The 25,528-nt window shown below is 37.4% G+C and overlaps 1 protein-coding gene across 1 annotated transcript in view; it reads right to left on the bottom strand.

Annotated features, from left to right (window-relative positions):
• The window catches only part of LOC124723033, a 247,975-nt gene that overhangs the window by 34,598 nt on the left and 187,849 nt on the right, over positions 1-25,528 (bottom strand). The gene's annotated exons all lie outside the window — the stretch shown is intronic.

The following is a 25,528-nucleotide window of genomic DNA, read 5'->3' as shown; positions in this document are numbered from 1 at the left end:
TATCTTACCATACAATAAAGACTTAGTTAAGAGTACAGGCACTGCTGTACTTTACACTTTCATTAAGATTTTTAAGTGTGTCAACATTTCCTTTCAGTTTCTTACCGTTTTAAGACGGAACTATATTTCCAATAGTATTTGCACTTGAAAATTATATTTTACTGTAAGGTACGGTGATATAAGGGGTCCATAAAAGTGTTCCTCTGATAATCCGACCTTTTTTGCATTCTAACCATGCTCCCGGTCCTACTAGGGAAGGATTAGTGAGGTTCTAGTGTACATACATCTATGATGCTTTGTAAGCAAAGGTAACGTTCAAAGGCACACATCTTGTCGTCCAAAAACCAAGTCAATATTTTATTCGTTTATTAGAAACTGTAATGATTTACAAAGTTGATTGCAAATGAGAAATTCAGTCACTGTCCATATATTAGAATACTGAGGAAAAATGTCACCAGCTTTCAATCAGGTTCAAAACAAGATGATAACATTCAGATCAAACAAGAAAGACAATCTAGAATTAAAGGTCTGAAAAACTAAATAGATAACATTGAACTGACTGTGGTTGTAATCACATGAATAGATTACAGTGGAAAAACCTGTCGCAGAGATGGTACCAACAGACATCAATACAGCATGGGATGAGTGGAAGTTTGAGAATTGAACTAAATCATGATTGTGATCTTTTACTTATGTAATAGTCGTTGTTGTTACCATGAGCTGCACCGTAGAAGATATTGCAGTCCACATTTCACTGTTGCTCAAGCAGAGCACCACAGAGCATTGGAGATGGCACAGTGACACCAGCTTGGCTGTGAACTAGTATGAGTGCAGGGAGGAGAGCAGTGAGCAGGTAGGAATTACGTCGTGTTGCTAACCATGAGAATGTATTCTGTATACTTTGGCTTTTTATGAACATCAGCCACATTTAAATTGCGGTTTGATGAATCCACCTGCACTCATAATCGAATTGACTTTAAAATTGAAAAAATACTGTACAACATTTCTGCAGGAGATGCTAAAAGTTTACACTGGAGTTCAGTAGCGTATTGTGTGGCAATGGCGACACTCACGGATAATGGGAATGATTGGGGGTGTGTCAGCTGCTGGTTATACACAGCCAATGAGAGAGTGGCAGGCAGATAACATGTTTAGAAGCAAGAGAGAGTGTAACATTCTCTCGTCTGTATACAAGCCCACCATACCCAAACACTTCGAAATCCTAAAACATTTGGAAGAAACAGCCAAATATTTGTGACAACAAATATATATGTTTCACAGCTGTCCCATTAGGACAATTATTATTATTATTATTATTACTATTATTAAAAATACTGATACCACAGATAACAGGCAAAGTAAACAAAACAGGTGGTGGAGATAAAAATTAATTTCACCTTTCGTTTTGTTTACTTTATTTCTCCTTGTATTATGAAAATTTAGAAAATCGATAAATGGCAGAACTCTTGAACATCTGTAATGTTAACTGTTTAGGCAGATACCTTACATCAATAAAAGTTCGTAATTTTGATTAGTCAGAATATGTTAAAAAATAAATATTTATCAAGCAGCTACTTGAAAAGGGGGGAGGGTGGCTTCTATTCAGGGTCATCTTACACATGGATAAATATGGTATTGGCTTCAAATGTGCAGTGACCACGTACAGCACAATGCAGTTTCCTATACCAGTCAGTTAAGTCAATTTTGTAATAAAATACCAGACCTAGTATCAACTACACAACTTTAATGTTTTAATATTTGGTTGTCAATGCCAGAGCACTGCATTAGCTACAACAATATTTTGAAAAGACTGAACCTATGTATAACTCATGTTTTCGTATTGCTGCTACACATGTACAGTTTCTACGATACTGTGAAACAAATAGTGGATAACCTAGAACAGTAATAGTAACAGATGACCCTTTAGTGTGCTCGTATCATGGACTGTTTCATGTACTCATTACTTTGTTTCTGTTTGTTGAGTGAGAAGAGGATCTGTGAAGCTATAAGCAAAAATTTAATGAATCTGGACCATATATCAAAGACAAACATGAATCCTACTCAAATGGACAACAATTATTTTTCCACTTTTTGTGCCAATTTAGTAAAGGACTTATTCAAAAGGGTAAGGACACAATGTCAAAATTTTGTTCCTAATGCAATACCAATGGACATCAAAGAAGACACTTTCCAGAAAAAATACAGCAACATGGGAACAGGAGCCATCCAACTAAAGATTGCAAAATTTGTTCATGAAAGACAAAACAATCAATGGTAAAACACATAAGGAGGAAACACACTGTGGTGCCCTGTTTGTAATGTACTTCCCTGCAAGTCAGAATCCTTCAAATTGTTCCAGATCAAATTCAACTGTCTGTATGAACACATTTTTTTGTAAGGAATATTTAGGATTCTTCTATTATTATTATTAAAACTCCTAGCCACCACCGAGAATTATAGGAAAAATGACAAATAAGACTTGAAGCTTGCTTATTATTCTGTAATATGTATTGCTGATTAAGATCTATCAAACACATTACTGAGTATTATTTGCCACTGATTCTCAAAGTGTTAAAACATTCCCACGAATACATTTCTTTAAATAACTGTGGATACACAGCAATCTGCACCTGCATGATTTCACATATTAAGTTGTTTTTTTTATTTATTGCAATAATTTACCAGCTTGCAATACTACTTTTCATTGTTGTACTTGGTCAGTTAGTATTGGTCCATTTTCATTACCCTGAAAGACAATTTCAACACTTATTTTTTCTGCATCAAGAAATAATTGGAAGTGTACATTTGTTAGTGGCTATTAAAACATTATGAAAAATTACCAAATATAAAGGAAATTCAATTTACAAATGAAAAATTGTGATAAACATAAAGAATTATAGTAAAATTGTTACACGACACACACACACACACACACACACACAAACTGCTTGCTTATACCAAATATGAGACCTACTAGAATAATAAATATGTACTCAATACAGAACAATCCATTCTCTTTAGTTCAAGACTTACACAGAGGTATCTATATACTACCATAATACATAATACTTTATTTACAAACATGAAACAGTGATTCAATTTGTGAGCTTTCAGTTTGGTGTCAGGGGTATCCTGCAACAGGTAATTAATAGAGACAAATGCTGATACACTATGGGTACCAATAATGGGACACTGATAACTGTGCTTCAACATTGTGGCAAAAATAAAGATGAAATCTGACTGCCTTTCATTGCTATGCATGCAAGGTATGTGCTATCCAATGATAGCTTCCCATTTCAATGACACATTTACCAAATTTTCTGGTGCCCTCCAACTTAAATTTAACACACTTGTCACTGTCCTATCTTTACATTCCATACAGGCTACAATTTTACTAAACTATGATCCACATTTGTCTCCAACTGAAACTCTGGGAATAGTCCATCCTTTAGTGTCATGGCCACAGTGATCTCCACTGATGCTGCTCAGACCAAAATATCCACATTAATGTTCCAGTTTCAAGCATTTACACCTAAAAACACTACTCTAAATGTTTAACAAATTCACTGACCACCTCATATTCAACATATACAGTCACTATCAAGAAAGAAATGTATATACATATCTTTTTTTAATAAGAGGCATCATGTTACCAAAGAATGCATCTTGCCAGAAACTACACACTTTGTTTTGCAGTCTCACAAAGAATACTTCAAAATGATTAACAGCTGCCTTGTGACATCCACTGACACAAGGGACTCATCTACACTTCTCGATGAATTAAGGCTTTCAACCGTATACATACATGTCCACCCTCTGTGTACTCCAACATCAGTGATACACATCATGGGGGCCATCAGTCTTTTCTGTCACTTTGAATCCAGCAGAGGTCACTGATGAACTATTTGCCCTACTGCATATCCCACCCAACTCCATTTTATTTTGATTACAATGAAAATATCTAACAAAGCTACAATTTTCCAGCCCGCTCTGTGAGAACAAAAGAGGCTCTCTCGTGGAACTAAAGAGTATGCAGTAGTAACATTTTGATTGGAGAACAGCAAAGGAAAGTCTGTGTCCTTCAGGCACAGTTGGAGGAAGCAAGGAAGCAAGGAAAGAACTGGTAAGGATCAAGGGAGATGGGAGGGGGGGGGGGGGGGTTGGGAACTGGCAGCTGGTAGGAGGTAGAAAGAAGGAGACCATGATCAGTTTTATCATCAACACCAAAAACAGGCATCTACTACTGCCAGAATTAAGTGGAGAAGTGCCTCAGGTAGAATGAGGAGCAGGAAATGTGCAGCACACTTCAACTGAGGCCAAGAAGCCTCGGAATGTACAAAGTGTTAGGAAGAAGAAAGTGCTGCTGCTAGGTAGTAGCCATGGGCGAGGTGTAGGCCCTCAGTTACAGGAAAGTTTAGGGACAGCGTACCAGGCCACCAGTATCTTCAAGCCAAATGCAAGGCTCGGTCATGTGATAGAGGACTTAGGACCTTTATGCAAAAACTTTACAAAAAGAGGACCATGTAGTGATAGTGGTTGGGGCAGGAAGCAGTTTAGACAGGGATGGGGCATATGATATAGGTGGTGACCTGGACAAGATAGCTTCCCTGACTCATGGCACCAACGTATACTTTGTTGAGCTGTTCTGGTGTCATTATCAACCACATTTTGATGGAGCTGGGAGGCAAATCAATGTGGGGTTAGGGATGGCTCTGAGGGCAGCCAACTTTGCTCACGTTTCTCTGGTGCCCATCGAGACTATCAACAGATGAGATTTCACTAGGCATGGCCTACACCTAAACAGGACTGGGAAGGGAAGATTGGTACAGCTGTTTCATGAAAGTATAGGGGGTGGATCTCAGGGCACACATGGCCTAATACCTGTTGTCATGGGTAGGAAAAGTACGTCTTTTTTTACGATAAATCCAGACAACAAAGGGTATCTTCAGCAGCTTAAAAAATACTGAAACAATCATTCACAAGACAGATTTTAACACTCCAAATATCACACATACCAGATGTCACAAAGAAATACAAACCATTGGAGAAAGCAACATGGGGCATTTCACAGGCTTAACAATCCTACATCAAAACATGCAATCAATAAAAAATAAAATATAACTATTAGAAGTTGAGCTCCAATCTTTGAACTGCACAGTAGTTTGTGTTACTGAGCACTGGTGTAGAGACACAGAAATCCGACATGTAGTACTATCACTGTATGAAAGGGCAAACTCTTACTGCAGAACTGCTTCAAGGAGTTGGGAATCATGCATTTATATCAGAAAAGGAGCACAGTTCAAATCAAGACATGACCTCAGTACAGTAAGTGAAGACATACACTTTGAAATATTAGATTAACAGGGCTTGATATAACCAAGAAATTAATCATTTTGTGTGTGTATAGATCTCCCAGTGGTAGTGTGGACACCTTCTTTTTCCCAATAAATTAACAAAAGTTCTAGATAAAGTCTCAAGTACAAAGATCAACATAATTCTGTGTGGGAACATCAACGTCAACACTAATATCATAAATGAATCAAGCAGCACCCTCATAAATATCCTTCCAAGTTTTGATATGTCCCTATTGGTCAATAGTGCAACAAGGGTTACTACAATGACTGCATCAATAATTGACCATGTGGCCACAACTATGAGCAGGGAAAAATGTGAGGTAGCAGTAAAAGATCTCAGACTATCAGACCATCTCTATCAAATAACAACAGTAAAATCGAGGTTCGAATCATTCCCTAAACTACAAGCCTACAAATGACATCTATCAGAAATCAAAATAAAAGATTTTTCAAAAGAACTAGCAAAACAAAGCTGGGATGAAGTGTATAAGGAAACCAATGTGAATACGAAATTCTCTAAATTCTCCACATTATTTAAATTGAACTCTGAAAAGGCATTTCCAGAAGTATACATGTCTGTAACATCATCTCACAAAAACAGATGGATAATAGGAGGTATTAAGAAGTCCTCCCAAACTCTTAAATACCTCAGTTCCATGAAAAAGAGTCGCAATGATCCAGAATTCTTAAATTTCTATCACAGATACAAAAAGATCTATAGGAAGGTGTTGATTGCTGTAAAATAGTCATTTAATGACAAAATAATATACAATGCAGAGAATAACAGCAAAGCAGTCTGGGATGTTATAAAACAGGAAACGGGGAGACGCAAATAAATGCAGGATAACATACTGCTAAGGGAAGGGTATAAGGTAATAAATGACCCACAACACTTAGCAAACTATGTAAAAAGCATTTTTCAAGTATTGCAGAGAAGTTGCAGCAAAAATTTCCCAAAACAAATATAACACCTGTAAATAATGTAGCACTAAATACAATGATGTTACTTCCAACCACAGAGAATGAAGGCAATAAAACTAGTCAAAAACTAAAAAATAAAAAGTCAGTAGGCTTAGATGAAGTACCAATGTCTGTACTCAAACAATGCATAGAGATTATACAAGGCCCCTTAACAAATACAATAAATGAATCCTTTATACCAGCGACATTTCCAGAGCGGTTAAAACAGGCAAGAGTTTTACCTTTGCTTAAGAAAGGTAAGCAGAAGACATAGAAAAGTACCGGCCCATTTCCCTGCTGTCACCATTCTCCATTAATAGAAGCAATTATGAATGACAAATTAATGAGTTACCTGAATAAATACAATATTTTAAGCAAATCACAGTTTGGTTTATGAAGTGGTAAAAATAAGGAGTCAGCCATTGTAAAATTCAGAAAAGTTGTATTTGATGATCTTGACAAAGATGTGTGTGTCACGGGCATATTTTTGGATCTTTCTAAGGCCTCTGATACAGTCGACCACAAGATTCTATTAAATATATTAGAAGTAATTGGAATAGAGGGCTAGCTAATGATTGGTTTCGATCATACCTAGCAGATAGGGTACAATGAGTAGAGATAACACATACTTCAAACAGATCTAAACTACAGTAAAACACTTGTCAGAACCAAAATACATTAATATAGGGGTTCCGCAAGGTAGCATATTAGGACCAATACTATTCTTGATATACATCAATGACTTTCCCAGTAGTGTTACTCGTGAAATTCTCTTCGCTGATGACAGCAATACTATAGCCAATGAGAAAACAAGAGAACTCCTTGCAGAGAAGGTAAATGAAACTCCCAAGGAAGTTTATGATTGGTCAATAAGCAATAAAGTGACATAGAACACAAAGGAAACTAATGCCATGAATTTCAGTTTGAAGAGGGATAAGGACAATGTTAAATTAAATCAAGATAGCACCTCTATAGACTGTGTAACAAATGCAAAATTTCTAGGAATGAATACAGGGTTATTACAAATGATTGAAGCGATTTCACAGCTCCACAATAACTTTATTATTTGAGATATTTTCACAATGCTTTGCACACACATACAAAAACTCAAAAAGTTTTTTTAGGCATTCACAAATGTTCGATATGTGCCCCTTTAGTGATTCGGCAGACACCAAGCCGATAATCAAGTTCCTCCCACACTCGGCGCACCATGTCCCCATCAATGAGTTCGAAAGCATCGTTGATGCGAGCTCGCAGTTCTGGCACGTTTCTTGGTAGAGGAGGTTTAAACACTGAATCTTTCACATGACCCCACAGAAAGAAATCGCATGGGGGTAAGTCGGGAGAGCGTGGAGGCCATGACATGAATTGCTGATCATGATCTCCACCATGACCGATCCATCGTTTTTCCAATCTCCTGTTTAAGAAATGCCGAACATCATGATGGAAGTGCGGTGGAGCACCATCCTGTTGAAAGATGAAGTCGACGCTGTCGGTCTCCAGTTGTGGCATGAGCCAATTTTCCAGCATGTCCAGATACACGTGTCCTGTAACGTTTTTTTCGCAGAAGAAAAAGGGGCCGTAAACTTTAAACCGCGAGATTGCACAAAACACGTTAACTTTTGGTGAATTGCGAATTTGCTGCACGAATGCGTGAGGATTCTCTACCGCCCAGATTCGCACATTGTGTCTGTTCACTTCACCATTAAGAAAAAATGTTGCTTCATCACCGAAAACAAGTTTCGCACTGAACGCATCCTCTTCCATGAGCTGTTGCAACCACGCCGAAAATTCAAAGCGTTTGACTTTGTCATCGGGTGTCTGGGCTTGTAGCGATTGTAAACGGTAAGGATTCTGCTTTAGCCTTTTCCGTAAGATTTTCCAAACCGTCGGCTGTGGTACGTTTAGCTCCCTGCTTGCTTTATTCGTCGACTTCCGCGGGCTATGCGTGAAACTTGCCCACACGCGTTCAACCATTTCTTCGCTCACTGCAGGCCGACCCGTTGATTTCCCTTACAGACGCATCCAGAAGCTTTAAACTGCGCATACCATCGCCGAATGGAGTTAGCAGTCGGTGGATCCTTGTTGAACTTCGTCATGAAGTGTCGTTGCACTGTTATAACTGACTGACGTGAGTGCATTTCAGCACGACATACGCTTTCTCGGCTCCTGTCGCCATTTTGTCTCACTGCGCCCTCGAGCGCTCTGGCGGCAGAAACCTGAAGTGCGGCTTCAGCCGAGCAAAACTTTATGAGTTTTTCTACGTATCTGTAGTGTGTCGTGACCATATGTCAATGAATGGAGCTACAGTGAATTTATGAAATCGCTTCAATCATTTGTAATAGCCCTGTATTAATTATCAGTTGAAGCGCTGTGAACACACAAAGGTACTTGCAAACAGAATGTCATCAGCATGTTACGCCCTTAGAATCCTATCATCAGTGTGTAGTCTGCACAAAATATGAACACAATTTTCAAACATCAGAAAAGAGCCATAACAATAACAATAAAAATAGCAGTCACACTCATTGTAAAGATCTGTTCAAAACACTGGGGATTTTAACTGCTCAGTACACACCAAAAATAACATTGGTAATTGCTGCACAAACAGCTCTGTCCATGACCATGGAACAAGAGCTAGCCCCAACTTACATTTCCCAAGAAAACATAAACATAAAACTCAAAACAGCATTTTTCACCAAGGAATAAAACTGTACAATAAATTCCCAAAAGAGATTAAAGAAACTGCAAAAATGCACTTATTTAAAAAGGCAGCTAAAAAGTACCTCTTATGCAATACATTTAAGGATTACTTCGATAAAACAGAGTAGGGGTTGCTTTAAAAAAAAAAAAAAAAAAAAAAAAACCTTATACAAATGAATAATAATAATGATTATAAAACATCCAACATTCTACACAACACCTTCACACACTGTTTTTTTTTCCTTCTTTTTTTCTTTTCTAGAAGAACTTACCCCAAGCTATGCATAGCACAATACTAACACCTCTTCCTCTTTCCAAACCAAAAAACCCAACATCTCACTAATTATAGATGGATGCTGACTTAGTTTTTCACAATAGCAAATGGGAAGTTGCGATACAGAAAATGGACCAGAGATCACAAGTGTGTGTGTGTGTGTGTGTGTGTGTGTGTGTGTGTGTGGTGACTGATAGTGAGATACAAACAAACAGTGTGGCATTACATTCTTTAATATGTTATTTGTAAAGGAAAGTATATAGTATACCAGGAGTAAATCCAATTATTGTCTCTAACTACAAGTCTGTACATGTATGTGTATATGAATTAGATTATTTTAAATTGATCTAAGCTTTAAAATACTTTGACATGTCTTATATCCTTATAGAAAGAGATCTGGATAGGCCAAGAATGTACACGACATCTGAAAGGTAACATGCAGTCCTAGAATGAAGATGAAGAAGATGAAAAAGAAGAGAAGAAGAAAAAAATTTAAATATAAGTAAATATATTTATCACATCATACAGCTAGTAAAAGTTAGAGAATAAAACTATTACTATTACTAGAAGTTAGTTGCTAAAGCATCTTTCAAAATTCACTGCACTTCAGGATAAAAGTGTAGCTCAAGCAACACCAGATACTCGGAATTACAACTGCTTTTGGGGAAAAGTAGTGAGGGTGAGAGATGTTAACTACAAAGACAGGGGGAGTCTCATGGAGAATGTCAATGACTTAGAAGGATAGTAAATTTGACAATGAAACCTTTGCAATTAATTCACATGGAAATAAATGTATTGTTGCTCCAAAAGTGGTAGACAAAATTAATATAGACACAAAGTGATATTCTTCATTGACTCTAAGCAGTTAGTGCCCAAAACTGATGGAAAATATCTTATTAACAACATAAATGAGTTATGTGACAATTATCCCAACAGCCTATTAGGCTAGCCCAAAAGCCGAAAATTATCTTACAAGAAAATTACCTAGCACTATCACTGTTACCACCTAAATTCACATTGCTGATCAATATGATACCTCTTCGTTCTTACAGCGTGTTTACATTCATTCAATAATTTCCCATACTATGGGACAAAAAAAGTAAGCACTGCTATCAATATGTTGATTGAACTTTAAACATATTGGTGGTCTGGGTAATTACGTCTGACTTCATAGTAATAACATTAACAAAGAATCCACTTTCATATGTGCTTCACAGCGCTCCACTAAATACCAAGGTCATAATAATTTTATTGTCATTTGCATTTATACATTAAAAAGGATAATCACCATGAGGACATGGCACAATACATGAGAGAAACAAAATAATTGTATTCATTTGTACAGATATCAATGAAACAGATCTTACTGAATATACTTTAGTCATCATCAGTATTAATTTCTGTTTCTTCACTGTCTGTCGTAGCTGCCATTAATGACTTACAGAAATGATGATACTGCTCGGGCATAATCCCCATGTTGCTAACACCTAAAAACATCCTTGGGTTTATGTTCCGCAGTGGGAACTGGTTCACTGCTGTTCAAAAGCTAGCCAACATATGACTCAATAGTAGGGGTGCAAATGCAACCATTTCACTACCAACCCCATTTGCAGATGAGCCACGTGAAAAATAGGTAGTGAACGAGCCCAAGTACAGTTGCAATTGGGGGCTCGTCCGGGATAGGACTTTCTACTCTATTCCATAGTATTACAGAATCGGGTGTCCATCTAATGTTTAAGCTTTTGAACAGTCAGTGTGGGGGCTCTGAGCTAAATTGGTGCATTAGCAGTAGCGGATTGTTTGTGCTGGACAAGATACGCACTGCCCCTTGGTTATGCCGATATAAGGCCACCACAATTGTGAGAGAGTCATTTACACAGCCTGATGAGTCAACCACGTGTTGCCATGGGTAAAACTGCCATCCGTGCCATTTCCACGTGTTGCTGCAAGTAAAACAGTTGTCCGTGCCGTGTCCACGTGTTGCCGCAGGAAAAAACCATCGTCCGTGCTGTGTCCATGTGCCGCTGCGGGTAAAGCAGTCAAAAGCTGTATCCACATGCTGCCAACGATCAACGCCGTCATCCGTGTCACCGACCAACAAGACTGCAAGCTGCCAGGGGCCCACGTAACGTTTTCTCGCTCCTGATAGAGTTTACTGTGTGTCCACGCCGCCGACTACGATTCATTGCATACCTGTGCTGCAGGCGCTGACTGCAGATGTCGCATCAACCAAGGATATAAAAGATAAGTACAGCCAGCAGCTACATTGAAAAATTGTGCCCTTTCATTAGCCATTGCCGATGAGACGCGTGAATCTCAAAGTGAAGGTGAGTCAGTGGATGTTAGGAGTAACTCTAGTAGCCCTAGCATGTCAAAAGAAATAGGCTGAATACCAGGAAGTGACCCGAGTACATTTTTTGTAAAACTTACTAGTAAATTAGGAGAAATAGATTCCAAAATAGAGAATATAAAAACTGCAATAGTTGGAGAAATGGATTCGAAAATAGGGAATATGGAATTGAGGCTTAGTGATAAAATAAAGACAGTGAATGATAAATTTGATCAGCTAGATCTCAAATTCACTCAAATTACAGATAAAGTCGAAAACACAGTTAAAATTATTGAGGGAATTGTTGAGAGAGTTGATGAAGTTGAAAGAGGACTAACAGCCAAGGTGGAAACTGTGCAAAGTAATCTTGTGGGGCAGATTCAGGTACAGGAACAAAAATGCACATTATTGCAGAAACAAACAGAGGGAGACATTGAATCCATTAAGATAGGAGTGCTGGATTGCCATAAGGGGATTACTGACAATAAGAAGGAATTAGAAGGGGAAATAAATGTCTTGAGGGAAACAGTTAATACTGTGGCAGCAGGGAATGGAAATTTATTGTTGGGATATCTTATGGGGCATGGATTTTAGTCAAAACCTTTTAGTGGGGAGAATAAATACCATGAAGTTGACTTTCTAGCTGTGTGTAAGGATAACTTTGTGACAGGGATAAGTGAGCACGCAAAAATTAAATATGTTAAGAGGCAGTTGGAAGGGAGAGCTCAAACATGGGCGAACCAAAATGATGATAAATTTTGTGATTTTAAAACCTTTGAAACCCTGTTCTTGAACAAATACTGGGGCCAGGCAAAACAATTAAGATTTCAAAACGATTTTTTGAACAGACAGACCCAGTTACAAGAGTGGATAGGAAAGTATGAGAGAGTTCTGTGTTAGAGAACTGAATAAATTAAATCATCTGGATAGGCCACTGGGTGTATTAACAGAAATATCAACACTAAAGAGAAGATTACCAGAGCATTTGCAATGGGATTTCATTCACAGTGCAGATTCAGTGGAAGAATTTCTTAATTTTGTGGATAATACGGACAGGGCATTGTGTTACTGACCTAAATACATGGAACAGAGGGAGAGTGGAAGGTATCATGAAAGGGGAAACGGTATTAATTATGAGTACAGTAATAATCATAACAGGTGGAGAGAAGATAGAAGTGATCACAATAATCAGGATAAGAGATTGGAGAAGCAGGCCACAAAGATATAATAGAAATTTTGTGGGGAGAAGAGAAAATTTTGATCAGATGAGGAGTGATAGAGAAGGTTTGAGAATAGGAATGCCAGATACAAATGGACAGGGTAGGCAATCAAAAAACTAATTGATGCCTCACTTAAGGTCCGCAGGGGGGCTGGTAATTATGTGAACAGGGCCAGACAAGGACATGATGGGATGAATAATAAAGTCAGCAAGGAAAATAGGGATGTGTCATATGGATGCTGTCTTAGGAAATGAAAATCTGTGGGGAGGTTTTAACAATTACAGAAATACAGATAAAAGGTATAACAGAAAAAAATTGAACAAGGCTAATATCAGCAATGAACAGTGTGAGTTTAACATTGATGACATATTTAAGAGGGAAGAGAAATTACAAGCAGAGGAGGACAATATTGGTTTGTGTGCAGCAATTGAATTGAATTGAATTTTATTTGATCCTGTAAGATTATATTGTGTACAGTACATGTACATGTAATATAGGACATGTCAAAGTATTAACATTCATTATCACTTATTTCTCTACACCTTTAGCTTACATTTTTACATCATTGATAATGAATAACAATATATACAAATTTAATGGCATAAGTATTCTGCAACACTGTAAAACTCTTTTGCAATGAGATAGTCTTTTAAGTTTCTTTGGAAAGTCATTGTGAAGTACACTACCTTGCAGGTTATTAGGCAGACATTTTAGTAGTCTGATACCAGAGTACTGGGGTCCTTTTTCTAGCATTGCCAGTCAGTGGGTATGCTCCGTACTTCATTCTTCCTTCTTGTATCATGGGTGTGTACACTAGCATTTGTAATCCAGTCCTCACTACCTTTTGTGATGTACATTATTGTTTTGTATATATACAACGATGAAAAAGCTAAGATACCTAAATTCTTCAAACATTTTCTGCACGTTTCAGAGGTCTTTCTTCTTAAAATGGTCCTAATTCATTGAAAGATCAGAGACAGAGGTAGTTTCATCAAAAGGGGAAACAGAAGTGGATATGGAACTAAGGGGCAATGTTCACAGTAATAATGGATCTGATGAATGGGTAGAGATGTCTATTGGACATAGTATGGAGAATTGTGGAAAAGGTGAGGAGAGGATTATTCAGTGTGACGTAAAGGTTAATATGAGTGGTGTATTTGACAATGTGAAAAATGCTGGTAAATTACCTACTGACAATGTTACTGTGATTTTTGGTGCAGGTGATGACTGTGGTAGTGATAATGAATTCAGTGTGGATATGGAAATGTGTAATGATATGGAGAATGTTGCTGTAGGTTGCCCAGAAGATAAAATTGAAACCTATGTTTTCTTAAATGATGAGGATGCAAGCCTGAAAGATGTTAATTGTAGATGGTTGGGAAAGGAGGAGGCTGATTATGATTTGAGTGATTGGGTGTCCTATGCAAAATTACATAAAGCTTTGATGCCTGAAGAATGGAGTAAAATAAAATTTAAAATTGCCAGAAAATTGGAAGAATTAAGTGAAGAAGAGAATGTTGAGTTTGCTATTAAGGATCTGTTTGAAGGGGATCCTGATGTATGTTTTGGAGAAAGACCTAAAGATGTTTGCATTATGCAAGAGGAGAGCAGGAGTGAAGTAGAAAGAGACTTATTACAGGAATCGGGGCTGAACAGAGTAGAAATAGAAGTGATACAACCAATAATTGATATCAATGTGGGAGGAATTACAGATATAGCATTATTAGACTCTGCCACAAGTTTATCTGCAATTTCTGAATCTTTCTGGCAGCAAATTAAAGGTTTAGGATTAATAGAATTACTTTTTACATGAGTCAAAATTAAGACAGCAACTGGGACATGTAGCAAGCCCATCAGCAGAGATGTATTACCGGAATTTAATTGTAATAAGTATCGTTTTGATATTAGTTGCTTTGTGGTGAAGGGTTTGGCATTGAATGTAATTTTGGGTATGGACTTCTTGTACAAATATGACTGTAGCATTTTTGTAAAGGACAGAGTGGTAGAATTTGATGCTGGTGGAAACAGACGAAGAATTAAATTTAAAGGGGAATTAAAAGGGGGTGAGACAATGACTCATTTACAAAGGATAGATGAGGTAGGTGATGAAATGTGCACTGAATAGCAGATGACAAAGTAAATGAAATGGGACATTTAAATGAGGAACAAAAGGTGCAGCTTATAGATTTATTGTGTAAACATAAGCACGTGTTCACTGACAGACCTGGAAAAGTTGTAGATTTCAATTATGTTTTGAGGGTATCACCACATGAAGTAATAAGGGCCAAACCTTATCCTGTAGCTATAGCTGATAAAGAGGCTGTAAGGGCCAGGATACAGTTGTTGAAATGGGGCATACTGGAAATGGGGAGGAGTGAGTATTGTAATCCAATAGTAGTGGTGAAAAAGAGGGATGGTTCTATAAGAATAGTATTGGATGCAAGAAAGCTAAATAAAATAATAGTCAAGGAAAATGATCAGCCAGAGAACATGAATGAGGTATTGCAAAAAGTTTATAATGCTAAAATTCTGTCAAATGTTGGTTTGACTTCAGGGTTCTGGCAGGTGCAATTGGCTGAAGAGAGCAGAAAGTACACTGCTTCCTTATTTGAGTGCAGGACTTACATGTTTACAGTAAGCAGTAGTTTTTGTAGCAGTTTTTTAAGGGCTTTAAGTCATGTGTTGGGTGATGAACTAATGAGAAAATTGACAGTGTATGTAGATGAAATTTTAATTATGAGTATCAATTGGCAAGAGCACTGTCAGCTGTTAGAGGATGTATTCAAGGCTATATCTAAAGGGGCAATGACCCTTAAGTAAGTGTGAATTTTTTCAAGCAACATTACTATTTCTTGGTCCTTTCTGTATTGGGGCAGACAGCTCAGATTACGGGATAGGGGCAGTGCTACTTCACGAGGGGGTAGTAGATGGGAAGACAGAGCACAGAGCAATAGCTTTTGCAAGCAGAATGCTGTCCAAACATGAATTAATGTATGGTATCTCAGAGAAGGAACTTTTAGCCATAGTTTTTGGATTTCCGAAGTTCAGGATATATGTGGAACGTAGGAAAGTGATTGTTAACACAGACCATAAGGCTCTGAGCTATTTGCAAGAATGTAAGCTGTTAAATAATAGACTCATGAGATGGACCATGTTTCTGCAGCAGTTTAACTATGAGATAAGATATGTTAAAGGCACAGACAACAATGTGGCTGATGCCTTATCAAGGTTACCTTTCATTGGAGAAGAACATCAAGGGAGTGGAGACGAGAAAGAACTACAGATATTGTATATGAAAGGAGTGGGTGGAGAGAAGGAAATCAAATCCATCTGTAAGGACATGAGGAGACTTCAGAATGGGGACCAAACCATGAAGTTCATCAAAACAAACTTTGGAAGTAAAGAACATGAAAAAATAGCTAAATATTATAGAATTTATAAGGGGATTTTATTTAGGTGAAGAAATTTTGACAAAGAGGAGTGGAAGGTATGTTTTCCAGATGAGCATGTGGAAAAATTAATCAATTACATCCGCCTTAGCCATGGGCATTATGGGGCTCAGAAACGTTTGGAAATACTGCAGGACTATGTTAGTTTTAACAACATGGCCAGGAGGGTAAAGAGACAATTGGCTTCTTGTGACAAATGTCAAAAAGTGAAGTATAAGACTACTGCAGTACAAGGAGAGATGCAGAATATTGTTCCTAAAAGAAATGGTGAACTGCTGGCTATTGATTTGTTTGGGAGGCTGCCAACAGCATGTTCTTTTAGCTGCTGATGTATTCTCAAAGTTTGTAAAGCTGTATCCACTGAAAAAGGCCACTAGCCAGGATATAATTAACAAGCTAGAGAAAGATTACTTTGTGAATGTGATAAAACCAGAGAATGTTCTGTCTGATAACGGAGCACAATTTGTATCTAGTGTGTGGGGGAAGTTTATGCAAAGATCTGGGATAAAGCATATAAGGATGTCAGTGTATCACCCTGCGGGAAACCTGGCTGAGAGGTATATGAGGGAGCTGGGCAGGCTATGTAGGACATATTGCAGTAAAAAGCATAGCAATTGGGCATAATATATAACTGTGTTTGAGGATCTTATGAACACAGTGAAGAGTTGTGAGACAGGATTCTCACCCTATGAGCTCATGAAAGATATCAAGCCAGACAATCTAATAGCAGAACACATAGATTTTCCTCCATCTCAAGGCTTGGCAACTCAAGAGAAGATGCAGATGGCTAGACAGCAAATGTTAAAGAAAGGACACGAGAGACACAGGAGGCATGGAGAAAAGTAAAGACAACAAAGTTCAAGGTGGGAGATAAGGTGCTGGTGAGGAACAAGAAAAAATCCAGTGACATTGATGGTGAAATCAAAAAGTTATTTGAATTATACCATGGACCCTTTGAGATAACTGGTTGTCCACACCCTAATGCATATAGATTGGTATATCCAGTGTCCAAAAAGCTATTTGGACTGAGAAATGTAATGCAGTTGAAAAAATATGTGGTGAAAGAATAAAGGGTAAGGAAGTGAGAGATTCCCATGCACACTATTGTCTAGTGTGTTAATAATATAAAAAATTAAAAAAAGAGGATTATTTGTGTTACTGTGTATGTTGCAATGCCATTGTTTGGTGGTCAACAAACTTCATTATACTGTATGTATTTGCATTAAGTGAATCTGTTGACCAATGGATTTGCACAACTGGTGTGGGTTGTGATAGAAGCCTTGTTGAAAAAGTCATACGGGAACTGAAACCTACTGTATATATATTTGTGTATAAGTGTGTGGAGAATATAGGAGGGAGGAAATCTGCAAATAGTTTGTTTAAAAAATAGTTGATATTTTATTAAAATTTCTAATGTATCTGTGGCACCTGGAGTTGATACTGGTGCGTGGAAATAATTAACTTGATTATTATAAGATGTTAATGAGGGAAGTGAGGGAAAGAACACCAATGGCTAAGTGGATGCATGTAAAAGTTTTATGACCTTAGTGAGTTTGTTTGCCATTTATGACTGAAACTAGTTATCCATGAAAATGGCAGAAAAGAATTGGTTTCAAGATATTGCAAACTATTATGTGAAAATTGATGTAGGAATTCATGGAAAAAAATTTTGAACTTGTTTACGTACAGTGATACAGCTGTATGGGGGCTTAAAAATATAAGAATCTTCATCTGGGAATAAATTCTCTTGGTGGTGGTGGTGGTGGTGGTGGTGGAGGGGGGGGGGGGGGGGGGTAGCAATATGTTGGAGGTCCTGATTTGGGAACATTTGAGGAATCAAATAGAATATATTTAACTATGGCATGTTTGTATTTGATTTGTGTGCATGTTTGTCATTTGTATGAACCTCAACAAGAGCTGATCAGTGAACACAGGATGTTCCAGGGAGGGTTTGGATAGCCGTACTCCTTGGAAATGTGGGTCTGCATGTCTAGGAAAGATTTATGAGAATTTGATTAAATTTTGATAGGATGGCTTGGCTAACGAGAGGAAGCACAGTACTGCTGGCTGACAAGTTTGGAAAGCCTGCATTCCAATGCATAAAGCTGTGAACACAAGGATCTGGTTACAACAACCTCGTACAACTACAGAAACAAATGTGAAAATGTTAATGTGCAGTGAGTGTGCAACATACATATAGACTAACATGGGCATTTATATAATATAAATTTCTTTGCATTTTGCCAGCTCAATCAGACTCAATACGAGACTATCTAATTGTATATATAGGTTGGATACATTTTCGGATAATGTTTGTATGTTTTCTGATGACAGTATTCACACTGATTAACTCACCACTATAACACTGTTCTACATGTTTTGGTGCCATTATAGTTATAATTAAAATGTTTTTATATATAAAGTAATATAGGTTGGCTCTGTTTGGTGCTACTTCATGTTGCCATTACTAAGGTAATGTCTCCATGAAGTGGGGGTATGTAACGTAACAGGGGATAATATGGAGCTCTTTCAAGTAGTTCATAATTTAAATTTAAAGCACAGCAGCAGAGATAATATTTTGGGTAAAATAGACTGGAAAATACTTGTTTTGTGTTTTGATGGGCGTTGTAGTTCCGTTGCATAGTGTTTTGGTTTTCTTTTAATTGCAACAAATTATAAAATTGTGATGATAAGTGTGTAAAATTATATAATGTATTTAGATTTAAGTATTTAAATCTTATAAAAATTGTAAACAAATTGTGGCCATGTTTAGGGATTATTTTGACTAATGTAGTGTCACGTGACCTGACTCAGGACTGTGGATATGAGCGGAAAAATCGGGTCTTTTGTTGTTGTCCGTTGTGGTGGCAAGTTGGGAGTGGCAACGTGCCACAAGTGTAAGCATGGACGCCAGTGTATGTGAAGGAACAACGAGAAAGTGTGTAGGTGTGAGATAAACAGTGTACGAATTGCACCGATTATTTTTTATACAGATCGGATTTATTTGTGAACTTAAAAATGCGTGGCCACAAAGTTAAAGTGTTTCTTTTGAATAAATAAGTTTCAATCTGAACGTGTATAGTTCAATTCACTGCTGTTCAAAAGCTAGCCAATATATGGCTCAATAGTAGGGGTGCAAATGCAACCATTCACAACCAACTCCCTTTGCAGATGAGCCACGTGAAAAATAGGAAGTGAATGAGCCCGAGTACAGTTGCAAACAACATTTGACAGTCCTCACAATCCATATGTAGCATTTGGCTTCTCTTGAAGTTGCTTTCTACAGCTTAACTGTATAAACAAGTCTTTGTCAATTAAACAATGCTTTAGCATTTGTCTTTGGACAGCAGCAGACACCCTCCTGATCAAATTCAGCTAAATGGATTTTGACTGATGAAGGTTCTGTCTTGATGCTGTCTTTTGTAGTCCTTGTTAAACACTTCCGACCTATGTGAGTATCTTGCTCTGCATCAGGGACAGTTGCATGGGAGGAGGGGGAGGGTGGAGAGCAGTTGTTCCTAGAGAGAATTCAATTAGTTTACGAATATGGAAAGGACCTGTAACCACAGATGTTGGATTTTTATAGCCTGAAATACTTATTATCACTAAAAAGACACAAAACTGATACAAAACACACATGAAGTAAAATGTAAAATATAGCAGAGTAACGAAAAACTTTATGAGGTGGTTAGAACTGAAACTACAAAAAAATAATTGATTTAAAATCACTTTCTTTTCACGGAATTTCATTCTTTGAAGATGTATGAAAATCACAGTATAATCCTCGAGTTATTGCAGTGTATGACAGTAAACATGCAGAAGCTCTCTAAAGTGAGGGAACGTCTGTTGATATACAGCCCACACTTGCAGTTAGAAAATCTTTTTCACAAATGTACATTACGTTTAGCAGAATATCAATAAATACAGAATATTGATGTTTTCGTTTCAAGACCTATATCTGGTACAAGTTAACAAACCTCAGTGGATCAACGATAATAGTAAGCTGATGAACCATCAATTTTTTTTTCAACATGTACTAATAAACTCTTCAGTAAAATTGTTGCATTTTTCTAGAGGCAGATGCATTGTTCATCCTTGCCAACATTAAAAGAATGAACTGTTGTCGTAAATAAACACAAACATGTAAAAAATTAAGTAAAATGTTAAAAATGGCACAATCCTTGAAAATAACCCACTACCGATCATTGTTTAAGCACTAGGTGAGGGGGTGAGCAGGCGACACACACACACACACACACACACACACACACACACACACAGAGGGAGGGAGGGGGGGGGGAGGGGGGAGGGGGGGGGAGAGAGAGAGAGAGAGAGAGAGAGAGAGAGAGAGAGAGAGAGAGAGAGAGAGAGAATCTCCATTTTAATTCTGAGTTGCGGAAGTTCCTCCTACAGGATTATAGGGGGGGGGGGGGGGGGATGATTTCCTAAAATTAAGATTTTATGGCTCCCTGACAAAAATTATATTTTCAAGACCAGCATAGATGGCATAAGTTAACATTTCAATTGGACTGTCATTATATTCATGGATGGTTTAGTCTAAAACAGATCAAGGTGCACTTTGTAAGTTGTGTGTGCTGCTCTGACCACATCTAATGTGTGGGTTACATAAATCCGTAAAAATACATGACTGACTTAAAGATGGAGTTGAAAAGCCACGTAATTTTGTTAGCATTATAACAAACCAAAGTAAGAGAGTTGAAGAACTAGCCAATGAGTCTTCAAAATTAGTACTACCTAACTGCGTTATGTTGTAATCAGTTTTTTCTTGCATATTTTTTTACGCATTACACTACTTGCCTTTAAGACGAAAAACAAATTCAAATTCTGTTTTTGATGTTTTATTGCAGTTTAATCACGTGACGACACACTGATGAAACATTTTGAAAGTGCCTCTAAAAATGCCACCTACATTTCTTTACAAACTCAAAATATTTATATTCTGAAACAAACTGTAGTTTTACGTTATGCACTATTCTGCAAGTTTTGCATGAGAGAGAGCAGGATGTAGTTTCCACACAATCAATTTGAAAATTGATGCTGAAGCTTATGGTAGTTGTTCAAATATGCAAAGTAAGGGAAATGTTATCCACACAAAATTTTTAATAGGAAAATGATTAATTCCGAGAACAAGGCTGAGGATGGTACCAATCAAAAATAAAAGGTGGGAAAACTTGGAATCTGGGAATGTGAAAACATGTTTCACTATAATTATATTGTTAGATTGTTTATGTTTATAACATTGACCAGGTACAGTAGAAACCAAAAGGAGAAAATGATGAGCAGATGACAATGCCCTCAAAATTTTTAAATCACATCTATGGGAACAATGATCTGCACCCACTGGCACAAAGGCCTGCTCCATGTGCTGATTTTTCTCTTGTGACACTCACATAAAAGAACCTATGACATGTATCACACAAATCATTTATAAGTACATGGAAGGATAGGTTAAATTCTGTATTCAATATGTTTCAATAATAAGATTCCTTTTGAAAGGCAATGCCATGGTTTTTGCAAGTTTTCACACACATCAGGTGCTTTTTTCAAAGATTTAACTCGTGTAGCAAGTACCCTGTCTCCGAATACTTCCTAGTATAATGTGAAAGGAGTTTTGCAGTGCTTTTGATGTGAGATTCAATTTTTCTTTGACAAAATCTGACATACCTACTGCTTGTTTATGTTTTCCTCTTTTATCTTCAGAAATTACGTTGTGCTCATTCCTTTTTAACAGAATCTGGCATATGAATGACTTAGTCACATCAAACATTGCAAGAAAGGAGGAATGACAAATCTGAACATGTTGACCATCTTTATTTTAGAAGCAAGTATTTGTAAATTTTCTTCTGAATGACTCTGTGAAAGGTCTTATCACTTTGCTTATAATGTGAACTGACACATAGCAGCTGGATGTCTTGTATCACCTAAATTCCAAAATTCTTCATGTATTTTCAGTCTTTCAGCATCAGTGAAATTAAAGCTCCATCAAGCATTTTGAGCCATCTTTTGATTTAACTGACCATCCACGGATGTATTTGCCTTGTGGAGAATAGTATGTTTTCTCCGATTGCTATCCGGTTTTTCCACCATTTGTTTTTCCACTTCTCAGGTTGGGCTACTGGCATTCACCTCATTCCTTGCCTTGAAAGTTTCATTTACTAACAGCTCTCAACTATTATTCCCAGTTTTCGTACTGTCCATATCTAAAATTTCCATCTGATTGTTCCCTTCTTCCATGATTACATTTAACTGCCACCAGCAGTGATTTGTTCCTCAATATTTGGCAGATGTGCAATATTTAAAGATTTCTGAAGAAAGGGCAAAGGGTGGTCTGATAATAAAGTTAAAACTATAAATTACAAAGGGAATGTAATGCAGAGGCACAAGATTTATAAATTAAATACATGACCTTAAATTTATGACGTAAGGATTAATTACAGCTCAAACTTCCCTCCATTTTGATAGTTTTTTGGAGAAAGGAATATTCTACCTGCACATTCTATTTGTCCATATTAGCCCCTTCCATACTATTGTATAATACTGAGAAAGACAATACTGAGGAGAAGACCAGAAAATTGTGTTGGTTCTTATTTAGGTATAAATAATTGTTATGCTTTTAGTGCAGAACTATTGCTTTGCTTTAATGTTCCATGAGCTGTACATACTATAATTGTCATCACTATCATTATTTGTTGCTAGCTGATAATTAGGATTCTTTAAGGAATTATAAGACGATAAACCCAAATATAAATCACTGGAAGCGTAGAACAATTTGTCAGCCATATTTCCCTGCAATGTAATTACTGAGTTAGGCAGAAGTAAATGCCTTTAACTCAGATGATGATGTTTGGTTTGTGGGGTGTTCAACTGTGCAATGCCTTTAACTCAGAATTATACTGTCCAATGCACTTAAATATCTATATTTAAGCTATTAATTCTATCATGGAATATTTGCTGTGAATAATGAAACATAACTTAATAACCGACAGCATATTACGGTAGGTAATTGAACTTGAATTCTCTTGCAGTGTCTGGTATCAGGTACCATGGAGGTTGAATGCCCACCAGAGGAGATGGGCTTAGATTGCCGTTAGGGAGCACTGTGGCCGCACAGTGCTGTGCTCACACAGCAAGAGTGCCACCATCTCGCCTCATGAGTACAGGGGCCAATCGCATTCTAAATGCCTGCTATATATGCGCCGCCCAGTGTACAGGTGGTCAGATCAGTGCTCGCTCTTGATATTGTCAGATCTACCTTTGCTGTGCTAGGACTGCTTGATAACTGCTTTGCTTGTCACTCAGTTACTCTCTTTGACATGTCTTGTGTTTGTCTCTCCGCTGCCCTTAGCACTTAATGTCACTGTTGTGGCGAAGTTCTTTGGGTAGTGCCTCGTTGTAATCTAGGTCATTTGTGCTTGTCTTTGTCTGCTGTCTTGCCCAATGGAACAAAAGAAGTTTGTGACACTTCTTTCTACTATGTGCATATCCGATTAATGAACTGTATTGCTAAAGTAAAATCTCTCTCTCATTTCAGATTTGATCAAAATAAAGGGATGCATGGAAAAAAAGAAAGAAAGACAGAAAGAAAAAATCTAAAGCTGTAAAAATTTATGCAGACGATGACGTCAACATCTTTTATTTGCACCCGTGTGTTTTTATATACTCTCCATTTACACTAAAAACTTGTACAATGATTTCCAATATCTCCTCTTTAAAGTTATCACTTTCTTACTTACCATATCTGTAGCAGTGCATGTAAAAAGTTTATAAGAAGTCAGGAAAGCACTTCCGGTTCTCAGGTAAATATGACTTATTACACTCAGGACATTAACTTGACAAGTTAGAAATATTTGAGAGTAACTGCTGCTGCCTGGTAGATGGAAAATTATTCCATTTAATAATCACAAATAAAAATATATTAGTGTTTACATTATGATCCTCATCAGTAGCGATCAAAGCCATCCTTCCTCTCTCTGTTGGAAATTTTTGAAGTTTTTCATGATGTTATAAACTTAGTCATGCTACAGCTCTTCAGCAAATTCTTTTTCTAAGAAAATGCTGATAGAAATGTCAGTGACGATTAAAAAGATAAGGAGTCGATTCTGAACAGTACTACTAAAAACACACTAATAATATTTGAAATGTTTTCAACATTGTAATCTATGACATGCAGCTGAATACTGTGGCCTAGCTTTGTACATTCAGAGAAAGTCTATGTCATATATTTAACTGAAATACCCAGGAAGTCTGTTCAAAAAATTCAGGAACTTTGTCCACAATTTTTTTCTATACTTACTTTTTACTTGTTGTGCATGGTCTCCTTCGAAATACTCGCCTCGACAATTGATACACCGCCCCCAATGCAGTTTCCACTTCCAGAAGCAGTCTTGGTACGCCTCTTGCTGGATCACGCAAAGCCCCGTCTACGAATTCTCTTTTATCTCATCTATTGTTGCAAATCTTCATCCTTTCAATGGGTTTTCAACTTTGGAAATAAAAAAAAAAGTTCGCAGGGGCCAAATCTGGAGTGTACGGAGGACGAGGCAGCACAGTCATTTTGTTTTTTGTGCAACAGTCACGCACCAACAGGGACGAATGTGTGGGTGTGTTATTGTGATACAAGAGCCACGAGTTGTTTCGCCACATTTCAGGTCATTTCCTTCTCACATTTTCTCACAGGCATCACAACACGTCCTGATAGTACCATTGATTAACAGTTTGTCCTCGTGGCATGAATTCATGACAAACTAATCCTTCAAAATCAAAGAAAACTATCAGCATGGCTCTGACATTTGACCTGACCTGATGAGTTTTCTTTGGTTTAGAGAACCTTTCCCGACCCATTGTGAAGACTGCATCTTGATCTCAACATCATAACTGTAGACCCACGTCTCATCACCAGTTATGATTCTATTAAAGGAACATCTCATTCTCACTTGTGTGATCCAAAAGCTCTCCACAGGTTGCAAGGTGAACGTCTTTCTGGTCCTAACTCATAAGTCATGGGAAAAACTTGGTGGTAACATGATGCATTCCAAGATGCTGTGTCAGGATTTCATGACTTGATCCAGCTGAAATGTCACTTTCTTCTGCAATCTCTCAGGCAGTTAGTATTCAACTGGCACACACAATTTGTCGATGTTCCTAACATGAGCGTCATCGACAGACGTCGAAGGGCGTCCTGAATGAGGGTAATTTTTAACTTCGGCCCAAACATTTTT

The sequence above is a fragment of the Schistocerca piceifrons genome, chromosome X (assembly GCF_021461385.2).
Source record: "Schistocerca piceifrons isolate TAMUIC-IGC-003096 chromosome X, iqSchPice1.1, whole genome shotgun sequence".
Lineage (NCBI taxonomy): Eukaryota > Metazoa > Arthropoda > Insecta > Orthoptera > Acrididae > Schistocerca > Schistocerca piceifrons.
The sequence above is the reverse complement of the archived record's forward strand: the minus strand, read 5'-3'. Positions and strand labels throughout refer to the sequence as shown.